General features: G+C 40.9%; 2 long non-coding RNA genes across 2 annotated transcripts in view; both read right to left on the bottom strand.

Moving 5' to 3' along the window:
- The window catches only part of LOC148128637 (uncharacterized), a 150,996-nt gene that overhangs the window by 38,840 nt on the left and 100,102 nt on the right, over positions 1 to 12,054 (bottom strand). The gene's annotated exons all lie outside the window — the stretch shown is intronic.
- LOC148128640 (uncharacterized) lies at positions 5,626 to 5,888 on the bottom strand. Its single transcript, XR_015746219.1, has 2 exons — positions 5,799 to 5,888; positions 5,626 to 5,764 (listed from the first exon to the last, which is right to left on the bottom strand). It is a non-coding gene; the product is annotated as an uncharacterized LOC148128640 (long non-coding RNA).

The raw sequence follows: 12,054 nt of genomic DNA, 5'->3' as shown, positions 1-12,054 counted from the left end.
TTCTCCCCTTTTGGGTAATAATAATAATATTACAATAATATAACCATTTACACCTTTAAATCATAATTGTCACAACTCTCTTTAAATTTTACAACACCTTGAGCTTTTGTAAACTGGTCTGCAATATTTTCTTCCGTCATGCAGTACTCTAGTTTAATTAGACCATTTTTAACAGATTCTCTAACATTTAAGTATCTTAAATCAGTATGCTTTGATCTAGTCTTTACAGCAATATTAGTAGCTAACTGTATAGCTGCCTGGTTGTCCTCGTATACAATAATAGAATCTTTAACAGTTATACCCATGTCTAATAATAACTGTTTGTACAGAATTAAGTCAGTGCATAGTAATGACAGACATGAAAATTCTGCTTCTATCGTGGTCAAGCTGATATGCTGTTGTCTGATTGACCTCCACCCTATTAAAATCTTACCAAATAATATAGCCATTCCAGATGTTGATTTTCTAGTGTTTATGTCAGTTGCAAAACTTGCATCTGCATAGGCACTAAGATTCAAATCACCTTTTGGCTCTAGATACAATGCATGATGCATTGTTCCTTTAAGATATCTTAAAATTCTCTTTAATGCTTGCCAATGACATTGATGTGGATCATTATTATATCGTGCCAGCTGATTAACACTATAAGCTATATCTGGCCTTGACCAATTGCTTATATATGATAAGCTACCAATCAAAGTTTGATATATGGTCTTATCAAATTTGGGACTTTGAGCATCAATTTTGCAAATTTCCTGACTCATTGGAGTCTTTGCAGGCTTACAAAGTTCCATTTTATATAATTTAATTAATTGGCAAATTTTACCCTCTTGAGATATCTTAAATCCTTTTGTGGTTTTGTTAATTGTCAATCTTAGATACTTTTTAATTTCACCTAAATGCTTTAATTTTATTCTTTTGGCTAATAATGAAATAATCTCAGTAGCTTCATTATTGGTCTTAGTAATCAAAGCAATATCATCTGTAAATAATAACAATAATGACACCGTTCCATTATTTTCTCTTTTAAACATACATGGATCTGCTAAACCAGATTTAAACCCTATATTGTTTAATTCTTTCACAATATATTGGTTCCATTCATAGCCAGATTGTTTCAATCCATATAAACTCTTCTTGAGTTTCCAACAATCATTGCTATTTACTTTATTATCATTTATACCAACTGGTTTTTTCAAATATATTGTATGCTGCAATGGTGCATGCAGATATGCAGTTTCTACGTCTAAATGGTTAATTATATAATTATTCTTAGCTGCCCATACTAAAGCTGCTCTTAAAGTTGTAGCCTTAAGATTTGGTGCAAATACCTCATCATAATCATATGTATTTTGGTTAAATCCTTGTGCTACTAATCTAGCCTTATAAGTTATTTTTCCATTATTTCCATTCTTTACTTTAAATATCCATTTGCACCCAATGGATTTTTCTCCTGGAGGTAATTTTGTTTCTTCATAAACCTTCATTTCCTTTAATGAATTTAACTCTTTTTCCATTGCCTTTTGCCAATTCTCCTGATCCTTAGCAGGATACATCTTAAGTTCATCTATGCTAGTAGGAACTTTATTTACTTGGCAAACAATACTTGCCTGATATCTTTCAGGTGGTTTAGTTATACGAGTTGTGCATCTAAGTATAACAGGACTTACAGGTGGACTTTCCTTTATTTCCTGTTCTTGACTATCCATCTCTTCTCGATCAATTATTTCCTCTTGATCTGATTCTATTTGCTCTTCGTGGACTTCTTCTTTAATTTGACTTTTCTTATAACTAGTCTTTTCTTTCTGCCTCTTGTAAGGTTCTATAATAACATCATTATCTGAATCTTGTTCTAATCTATTCCATCCTATATGTTCTAGGAATTGTGCACTAGCACTGCAGTATACTCTAGATGTACCTGGTTCCCAGAATCTATAAGATCTATGGTTTGCTTGATATCCAACAAAAATTAATCTTTTAGCTCTATGTTGTCCTTTGTGCCTGAGTTGTGTAGGGATATGCACCCATGCTGGTGCACCAAATGTGTGAATATAACTCAAATCAGGTTTCCTACCATGCCACAGTGTGAATGGTAATTCACCTGTTGTTGAATTAACAACATTGTTTAATATGTGATTCCCACACATTATTGCTTCTCCCCACAAATTGTCAGGTAATCCAAAATCAGATAATATTGTCCTTCCCATTGATTGCAGTGTTTGGCCTCGTCTCTCTATAAATGCATTATGCTGAGGCCTATATGGTGCAGACTTTTTATGTTGAATACCTGCCATTCTAAGTCTACTCTGGAATTTATTATTTGTAAATTCCGCACCATTATCTGTTATAAGAGTTACTAGTTTCTTTTTAGTTTTCCTCTCTGCAAATTTTAACCAATTAAAGAAATTTGTATACGTTTCAGTTTTTCTCTTCATTAGAAAACAGAAACCATACCTAGAATAGTGGTCCATTATGCTTAATATGTATCTAGCACCACCTACACTTGGCTTTTTAGGACCTATTATATCGGCAAATACTACCTCTAAAGGCTCTTTGGTAGTAAATCCATCAATTCTATTTGCCGGTATAACTTTGCTTTTGTTTTGATTACAAGCAGAATATTGCAAATACTTATTACAAGGTTTCAAACTTATTCCTTTAGATAGTTGAACAGTTCTCTTAATCATTTTAAAATTTAAATGACCTAGCCGTTGGTGTAACAAGTGAATACATTCATCATGAGGTTTCTTATTATCATAAACCGTGTTAGCCACCTCTAAACCATTATCATTTAACACATACAAGTCACCTCTTAAAGACGCAGTAATTTTCTTACCTTCTTTTTCAATTAAACAAGTATCTCCCTTAAAGGTAACTATGTATCCTAATCTAACCAACATTCTAACTGAAAGCAAATTAAATTTAAGTTGAGGTACATATAACATTTTTATGTTCTCCTTTATACTAGAACAATGAGCTATACCTTCACCATTTGCCTTCATTTTCCATCCGTTTGCCAATGAGATATGCTGTGAACTCATGGACATTTTTACAAATTTTTTGTTATCATTTGTAATACAGTGGGACGCACCACTATCAACCACCCATAAATTATTTTTTACAACTGCATTACTATACATTGCTAACTCATAATTCTTATTTCTTCTTTGATGGCTTACAGCATTCTGGCTTGCATTCTGGCGCTTTTGTTTCTTACAAAATCTTGCAAAATGTCCTCTCCCTCCACAATTAAAACACTTTTTAATTGTGTATGCAGTAGGAGATTCATTATTTTCCTTTTGAGGTTGCTCCCTCCTTAACTGATCTCTTTCAAGCCTTCTTCTGGCCTCTTCAATCAATCTGCCAGTGATATCAGTTAAAGTTAGGCTTTCTTTAGGCAATATTTCAAGGGAAGTTACGTAGTCATCAAAACTTTCATCTAATGAAGATAGAATTATGTAGACTTGGTGTAGTTCAGAGAAAATTAACTCCTTCTCATGAAGTTCTTGAAAAATGCTTTTCATAGTATTCAAATGACTCAGCATATCACCATTCTTTTGGAGATACGTGCGGAAAAGCTTCCGTGTTAGATTTATGTGAGCACCAACATTATCTCGAACATAAATCCTCCTCAGTTTTTGCCAACACCCAACAGCTGTTTGCTCTCCGCATATATGAACAAGTTGTTGATCAGATAGTGTTAGTCCTATGATGCAAAGAGCTTGTTCATTTTTCTGTTTAAAGTCTTCTATCTTTTGACTATCTTCCTCATCTTCAGAATCCCATTCTTCTACGTTTGGTGGGTTTTCAATTATGTTCCACAGACCTTCTCTTCATAGAAGTAGACTACATTTCATAGACCATGAAACATAGTTTGTTCCATCCAGCTTGGATATAAAGGACAAACTTTGTAGACTGACTTGTGCCATGTTTCACTATATGGAAATAAAACTATAATTGATAAAACACAGCTGTCTGTTTACTGTAACGTGTAACAATACAAAATCTCACTTTTTACATAAACCTGTTTTTATCCTAGTTAAACTGACTTTGCAGTCTCTCTGGGCCCATAACCAGTGTTACGCCTGGATTTCCCAATGGGTGTTAAGGAAAAACAAACTAAACAGAACGTACAGCAAAGTCAGATAGGAAGACAGGTAAATGTGTGAGATAAGTTTTCTAGTTAACACGCAGTAAAAATACAGATACGCTTGTGCTATCAAAAATATAGTTTATTCCATTTAAGAATTATAGCATAATCAAAATAACGGTCCATTAGTCATATATCAATTTCAGTCAAGTCTTGTCGGGGATACTCTATTTGCAAAGTCCGTGTTGAATAGCCAATGTCAGTTCACTTACAATAAATCAGTCCACTCTTTATCTTCTCTCCGTTGAGAAAAATCAACACTCCTTTTTCTCTCCCCGTTCCAGCAAGAACGTAGTCATCAATCCAGCCAGTAATTAGGGATCAGTAAGCCAGAGCGAGCGAGCTGCAATTGCCTCGCTTCTGATATAGTGCTTTTACAACCACACCCTTAATTACATTCTTGCAGTTAAAGTTACACACACTTTAACTCACAAACCATGATACCTTATTTATTATTTTTACCCAAACCAGTTAGGGTAAACAATGTTATCCCTAACAGACTGCATTGCCATTATTTTTTTTGCCAGTATGTTCAATAATTCCCTTCTTTCTTTCAGCATTCCACTTACAGTTTGCAATTCTGACTTAAAGTCTTTGCTTATTTCTTCCATTTTGCTTAATCAGTTGAGTTATTAAAATTCAAAGTCTTTTGTTGCGATCCTTGCCAAAGGTCTCCTTTTGTCTCTATTGACCTTATTAATCCTTCTGTCTCTTTATCACAATCAACATCCAACAGTCCCAGATATTGCATTCGTTTATCCTATTACTACAATTTCTTCCCCCCTTTTTTAAGTTTCCGGCATTCTTGTTCTTTTATTATTCTTTTATCTCATAGCAATTATAAGACCAGTGATTTTCCATAAAATCATGAAGGAAAAATGTCTTTAACCATTTGGTGGTGCTCTATATCACTTTCCACTTTTAAATGTGTTCTGTAGTCTGCATCATCTGTGCCTGACTGATCGAGGTGCAGCGCAAGGGTTAAGGCCAGAGACCTGCGAGGTCCTAGAGCGGAAAGGAATGCCTACTTCCGGCCTTCTTTGGAAAAGAGCCTCACAGGTGGAATCGTCTCTCCCTCCAGCTGCTACGGGCAACGTTCGCTCGCGCATGCGCCCTTCTTCCTCTGAAACTGCTGCTCCCGGCTTTCTGCGCCCGACGCTGCGAGGCTTCCCCAGGGCGGGAAGGAGGGGGGCCTCTCCGCAGGGGGGTGTCGCGATGGGAATCGGCTCTGCTCTGCCCCCCTGCGGGGAGGCGGGGCCAGGATTGGGCTCCTCCCCTTTCCCCGCCTTGAACTGCTCGCGTGGGGACCCTGGAGCGATGGTGGGACTTTGTGCGCAGGCAGGGCTGGGTCTTTTTGGGGGGGGGGTCCTAGAGGCTGCTGGGGGGGAACCAAAGGGCCTTTCGGGGTTCCCCCCTTGGGCGGGGGGGGGGGAGGAGTGTGGAAGGCGGTGGGAAAAGGGCCTGGGTGCCCCTCCCCGTGGGAAAGGAGCGGCGGATTTTCCCACGCCTGGCAAGATTCCACCCTGGGGGGAGGGGAGAAATCCTGGGATGTATAGAATATATACTGTCTGTGTAGACTCTATAGGATGGGTAGAATGTCTATTGGAGGTTGGACTTCTCTCTCTCTCTCTCTCTCTCACACACACACACATGCACACACACACACACACACTTGTGACTGTATGATTTTAACTTTGTTGCTTGTATCCTAATGATTTTTTGACTGTTTCCTAAGTATGATTTGATTGCTTATTGTTTCCTATGACTATCATTAAGTGTTGTACCTGATGATGCTTGATGAATGTATCTTTTCTTTTATGGACACTGAGAGCATTTGCACCAAGACAGATTCCTTGTGTGTCCAATCACACTTGGCCAATGAAGCATTCATACACACCCACACTCACCCACACACACACACACACACTCACCACAAATTGAGCAGTCCAACTTTAATGCTAACCAACCTAGCTGGGCTGCCCAGCGGCCTCCCTCTTCTGCCTCTGCAGGAACCCCAAAGGTGGTTTGCCCAGCCATCGCCCCAATGGGAAGAAACCAGGAGAAACTTTCAGCCTTGAATTGTAAGGAAGCAGAGATGGAGAAGGGGCTTCTTGGGGGCTCCATTTGCCCCCAGCCCTTCTTTTCTCCAGGGGAGCAAACTTTGCTGGGAAGGGATCCAGGCAGCCCTGATCTTTAAGGAGGAGAGAAGTTCAAAGTTCTCAAATTGTTCAGTGAAACTTTTTGCCTGAAGCCAAGTTCTCCAGCAGGGAAAGTTTCCATCCGGGTCAGGGGGGAGAAGAGAGAAGCTGCCACAGACTCCCTGTCTCTGCCCAGAGTCTCCCGGGAGGATTCGGCCACAGAGCAGAGCTGAAACTTTGATCATAATTCTCCCTCTCAGGAGGGATCCCTGGATAAGTCAGCTGGTTCTTGCACTCAGAGTTTGTTGGGCCTTTCTCTGCAGGGAAATGAAAGGGAAATAATCCCTATGTGGTTCATAATGACAGGGGCAGAGATTGAATTAAATCCGTCATCTGGAATGGAGAGGTTTGGGAGCTTCATTCTTGAAATTGGCCCCACAGGGAATACAAGGCACCTGTGGATGAAGACAAAAAGAAGTGTGACATTTGTTGGCATCGTTGTTAAAGAGACAATCCCGGGAGACAGTTAATGTCTGAGCATGTCACAGGTGTGAAATTCTTTATTTTGAAAACAGATGCTCAGTGACACCTTCACAAAGGGGTTGATGTAATAGTGTGGCCAGATTCCAAGAATAAAATGAACTTTAATGAAAAATTAGTTATCAAAACTTTGCATAGTTGAAAAAAAATCACACCCAAAAACAAACACATGCACAGAGAGAGAGAAGTCAGAGACAACCAAGTGAAAAGAGATGGAGGAATCAAGGCAGCCTCTCACCCCATGTGGGGAAGGGAGGGAGGGAAGGGGAGCTCAGGAGCTTCGTGTTGCAGACGGAAAACAGACATGCAAAATCCTCTTTCAACCTCCTCCTTTGAGACCTGGGGATGCAGAAACCCATATCCCATGTTCCCCTGCCTCCCTTTCTTTTGTTTTAATAATTTTTTTATTTTTATATTTAAAAAAAAACACCTCTTGGTGAACAGCGTGGTTCCAGGTTTTTACATTTCAATACAAAATGACCATAGTTACATATTCATCTTTCATGTTCAATTTCATATCGTATTATTACTTATTCCATTTTCCTTTAAATATTCTCAAATATTCTTATATTCATTACACTTATCCGGAAAACAGACATGCAAAATCCTCTTTCAACCTCCTCCTTTGAGACCTGTTCCCCTGCCTCCCTTTCTTTTGTTTTAATAATTTTTTATTTTTATATTAAAAAAACACCTCTTGGTGAACAGCGTGGTTCCAGGTTTTTACATTTCAATACAAAATGACCATAGTTACATATTCATCTTTCATGTTCAATTTCATATCGTATTATTACTTATTCCATTTTCCTTTAAATATTCTCAAATATTCTTATATTCATTACACTTATCCGGAAAACAGACATGCAAAATCCTCTTTCAACCTCCTCCTTTGAGACCTGGGGATGCAGAAACCCATATCCCATGTTCCCTGCCTCCCTTTCTTTTGTTTTAATAATTTTTTTATTTTTATATTTTTAAAAACACCTCTTGGTGAACAGCGTGGTTCCAGGTTTTTACATTTCAATACAAAATGACCATAGTTACATATTCATCTTTCATGTTCAATTTCATATCGTATTATTACTTATTCCATTTTCCTTTAAATATTCTCAAATATTCTTATATTCATTACACTTATCCAATTCCAATTCATATCATAACTTATTTCATTTTTCTTTAAATATTCTCATATCTTGTTTTACAGTATTATCTAAGGTTCTTATTTCATTTCTATATTCAGTACATATATTTACTTTCATCTGTCACATTTGCAATTTCATCACATACTATTATTCCATTCATTGTTCAATAGGTTCCATCCTAATTCTAATAATCCAGATGTCCCTTTTAATTGTCAATTCGAGCTTGCCACCCCTTTGCCTTATACACTCCCCCAATTTATTCCCTGCCAAATCCTCCCCGAATCCAGCCCGTTGGAGGCTGCTTGACTGGTGAGGAGGAAGCCAGGCCCAGAGAGGCCCCTCAGCCTCGGCCAGATGGGTGGGAAGGTGGTCCGGAAGCCCCCAGGGGAGGCTGGCCCAGAGATCTTGGCCAGGCTGCTCAGAAGTGGTTCCATTGCCTCTTTCCCAGGGCTCCGAGAGAGTGGCTGGCCCAGAGCCTCCTAGCTGGCTTGGCGCCCCAGGCAGGACTGGAACTCAGCCCCCCCCTCCCGGATTGAAGCCCCACTCACCCAACTGACACCACTAGCATCCATACGACCCTCCGAACCTGGTCTCTTCCCCAGGGGCCACATTCACACATGCACCTCTTAACCATGGTTTGTTTCCCGAGGTTGAACCTGTTGGCCAAGAAGTCAGTGGATGATGGAGACTCGGAAGGAGATGAATTCCTGGAAGAGAAGCTGAACAAGTGGAGATACACAAGCAGGCCTCGACTTATTCATTTAGTGACCGATTCAAGTTACAACTGCACTGAGAAATGGGACTTAGGACCATTTTTCACAGTTAATGACCTTTGTAGCATCAAATGCAGAGATCAGAATTCAGGTGCTTGGCCACAATTTCATGTTTATGACCGTCATGGCTGCGTCTCAAGTCACGTGGTCCCATTTTGCGACCTTCTGACAAGCAAAGTCAGATTCACTTAACAACCGGGTTCTTATTAACCGCAATGATTCACTTAATGACTGTGGCAGGAAAGGTCATAAAAAGGGGCAAAACTAACTTGGCAGATGTCTCCCTTAACGACAGAAATGTTGGGCTGATTTGTGGTCAAGGACTCCCTGTGTTGGGTACCCTTTTCTTCTGGCGAGGACCCCGTTCACACAACACGCTTGACCAGGCCGGGGTCCTCGCAGCCCCCCAGAGAGAAGCCAGAGGTCCACATGGAGCCTCCTCAGGGCCTGTGAGAAACCCTGGATGACCACAGCCCCCCCTCCTCCCCTCCCCTGGGGTCTCCCTGGGACAAACCCAGAAGTTGGGGTGGGCTCACTCCTGACCCAGGAGGGGCTTCCTCCCCTCTGGGCCTCACCAGCTTCAGTCAGACACGGCTGTGAACCTCCTGGAGGAGAAAAGAGTCTCATCGCACATCAACCTGGCCCTGAAAAGCCACAGCTTGAACCCGGAGCCACCCAGGATCTGGTCTGCAGGTCCTGAGAGCAGAATCTGAGGGAGGTTCAGGGGGGAGAACTTCCAAGCGGTGGACCTGGGATACGGGCCTTCCTCTGCTCCTCCCTGCCAGGGTGGGCCTGCCTGTCCCTTCAGTTCCCACCCACACTCAGCCCCCCGGTTCCCCCTTCTGGGCCAAGAAGTCCATATTAATTTCCTCCCCAGTGAAGAAACATCCTCCCTGAACAACGGATGCCAATAAACCAGGAACAAAGGAGTTCCAACAGCACCTTTTTTGGTATAGAAAGTCTCAGCCCCAGAAATTGGGAAGGTCAGAGGGGTTCCTCCCCCCCAGTAGAAGATCCCCACAACAGAGGAAGAGCCACCAGATCTCCAGAAATCATGTCGCTAGAAATGAGGTTGCACCATCCACCACACTGTGGGCATCACCGACATCTTTGTTGGGTTTCCCTGTGATATGATGGGTGGCCAGTAAATTGGATGGATGGATGGATGGATGGATGGATGGGTAGATATTTAGATAGATAGATAGATAGATAGATAGATAGATAGATAGATAGATAGATAGATAGATAGATAGATAGATAGATATGGATGGGTAGGATATGTGATGTGAGATAGGAGATAGATATGGATGGATAAATAGAGAGATAGAGAGGTAGATAGATAGATAGATAGATAGATAGATAGATAGATAGATAGATAGATAGATAGATAGATATGGATGGGTAGATATTGATAGATAGAGATAGATATGGATGGATAAATAGAGATAGAGATAGATAGATAGATAGATAGATAGATAGATAGATAGATAGATAGATAGATAGATAGATAGATAGATAGATAGATGATAGATAGTTAGATGATAGATATGGATGGGTAGATATAGATAGATGATAGAGATAGATATGGATGGATAAATAGATATAGAGATAGAGATAGATAGATAGATAGATAGATAGATAGATAGATAGATAGATAGATAGATACCGTGTTTCTCCAACAATACAGCCTCCACCAATAGGCCCAGCATGATTTCTAAGCATGAGGTGAAATTATGCCCCACCCCCAAAATTTAGGCCTATTTAAACCATGCGTTTCCCTGCCAGTTCTCACATCATTCGTTAGAACTACACGAGGTGAAGAGAAATGAGGGGGGAAGGGCGGGGGTGGGTGAGGAGAAAACTTGCCTTTAGGAGTGCCCTGCAGGTAGCCTAGGCTAGAATACCCTGATCTACCGATAGAACATCAGCCGATAGAAGCTCCCCGAAGGCAGAGTCTCCAGTCGCTTCGGGGTGAGGCATGGCTGCCCATGTCCCCTCGCCATTAGGCAGTATCTTTCGGGCGATGGAAGCTCCCCAAGGGCAGTCACCAGCCACTTCAGCAGCCGGTAGAAGTGGCCTTGGGGAGAGCACACACACACTCTCCTCGCAACGAGGCCACTTCTATTGTCCGACGAAAGCTCCCTGAAGGCAGAGTCCCCAGCCCCTTCAGGGCGTGGCGTGGCTGCCCATGTCCCCTCGCCATTAGGCAGTATCTTTCAGGCGATGGAAGCCCCGAGGCTGCTTCTACCGGCCGATCGAAGTGGCTGGTGACTGCCCTTGGGGAGCTTCCATCGCCCGAAAGACACTGCCTAATGGCGGGAGGACACGGGCAGCCATGCCTCGCCCCCAAGCGGCTGGGGACTCTGCCTTTGGGGAGCTTTCGTCGGTCGATAGAAATGGCCTCGTGGAGAGGTACATGCATATGGGCCGCTCTAGGTGGCGGAGGAAATGAAGTTACCCCCGAAAAGACGGCCTAGGTGTTTTTTCCAGGGGTCAAAAAAAAAAAAAAGGCCCAGACTTATTTTGTGAGAAACATGGTAGATAGATAGATAGAGATATAAAGATAGAGATAGATATGGATGGATAACTAGAGAGATAGAGAGGTAGGTAGGTAGATAGATAGATAGATAGATAGATGATAGATAGATAGATAGATATCGATGGGTAGATATCGATGGGTAGATATAGATAGATGATAGAGATAGTTATGGATGGATAAATAGATATAGAGATAGATAGATAGATAGATAGATAGATAGATAGATAGATAGAAAGATAGATAGATAGGAAGGAAGGAAGGAAGGAAGGAAGGAAGGAAGGAAGGAAGGAAGGAAGGAAGGAAGGAAGGAAGGAAGGAAGGAATGGATAAATCGCACCTGCAGAACTTACAGTCCATTCTTTATTTAAAAAAATAAGAAAAATCAAAATATAAAGAATCTTGGTGTATTACAGGAACATGGTAAGATAACACAGGAATAACAAGAAAATAAAAATAAAAAATTCCATCCATTCTATATTTTTCTCCCTATTTACCCAACGATCTAGTCCACAAGTTGTCACTTTCCTGCTTCTTCATGAGCTTTTATCTCAGAATTAATATTGCTAGAAAAGATGGGAAATGAAATTTCACTTCAGGCACAAGCAATTTTAAAACCGACTGCAATTAAGATCAATATAAGGCATTATGACATAAAAGAGAATTCCAAACAGGGTCTACTCTTAACCTTGGCCAGAGATCAAGGGTGCCGATTGTCATTAGAAGACAGGCAACACTACAGTTAAATTACATTAACTAAGAAGTGGCACCAAAC

Source organism: Notechis scutatus, unplaced genomic scaffold (genome assembly GCF_049901735.1).
Source record: "Notechis scutatus isolate UNSWTSFEM ecotype Mainland unplaced genomic scaffold, rNotScu1.2 NSCUCTG41, whole genome shotgun sequence".
Lineage (NCBI taxonomy): Eukaryota > Metazoa > Chordata > Lepidosauria > Squamata > Elapidae > Notechis > Notechis scutatus.
Note: the sequence above shows the minus strand (reverse complement) of the source record. Positions and strands in the feature narration are given on the sequence as shown.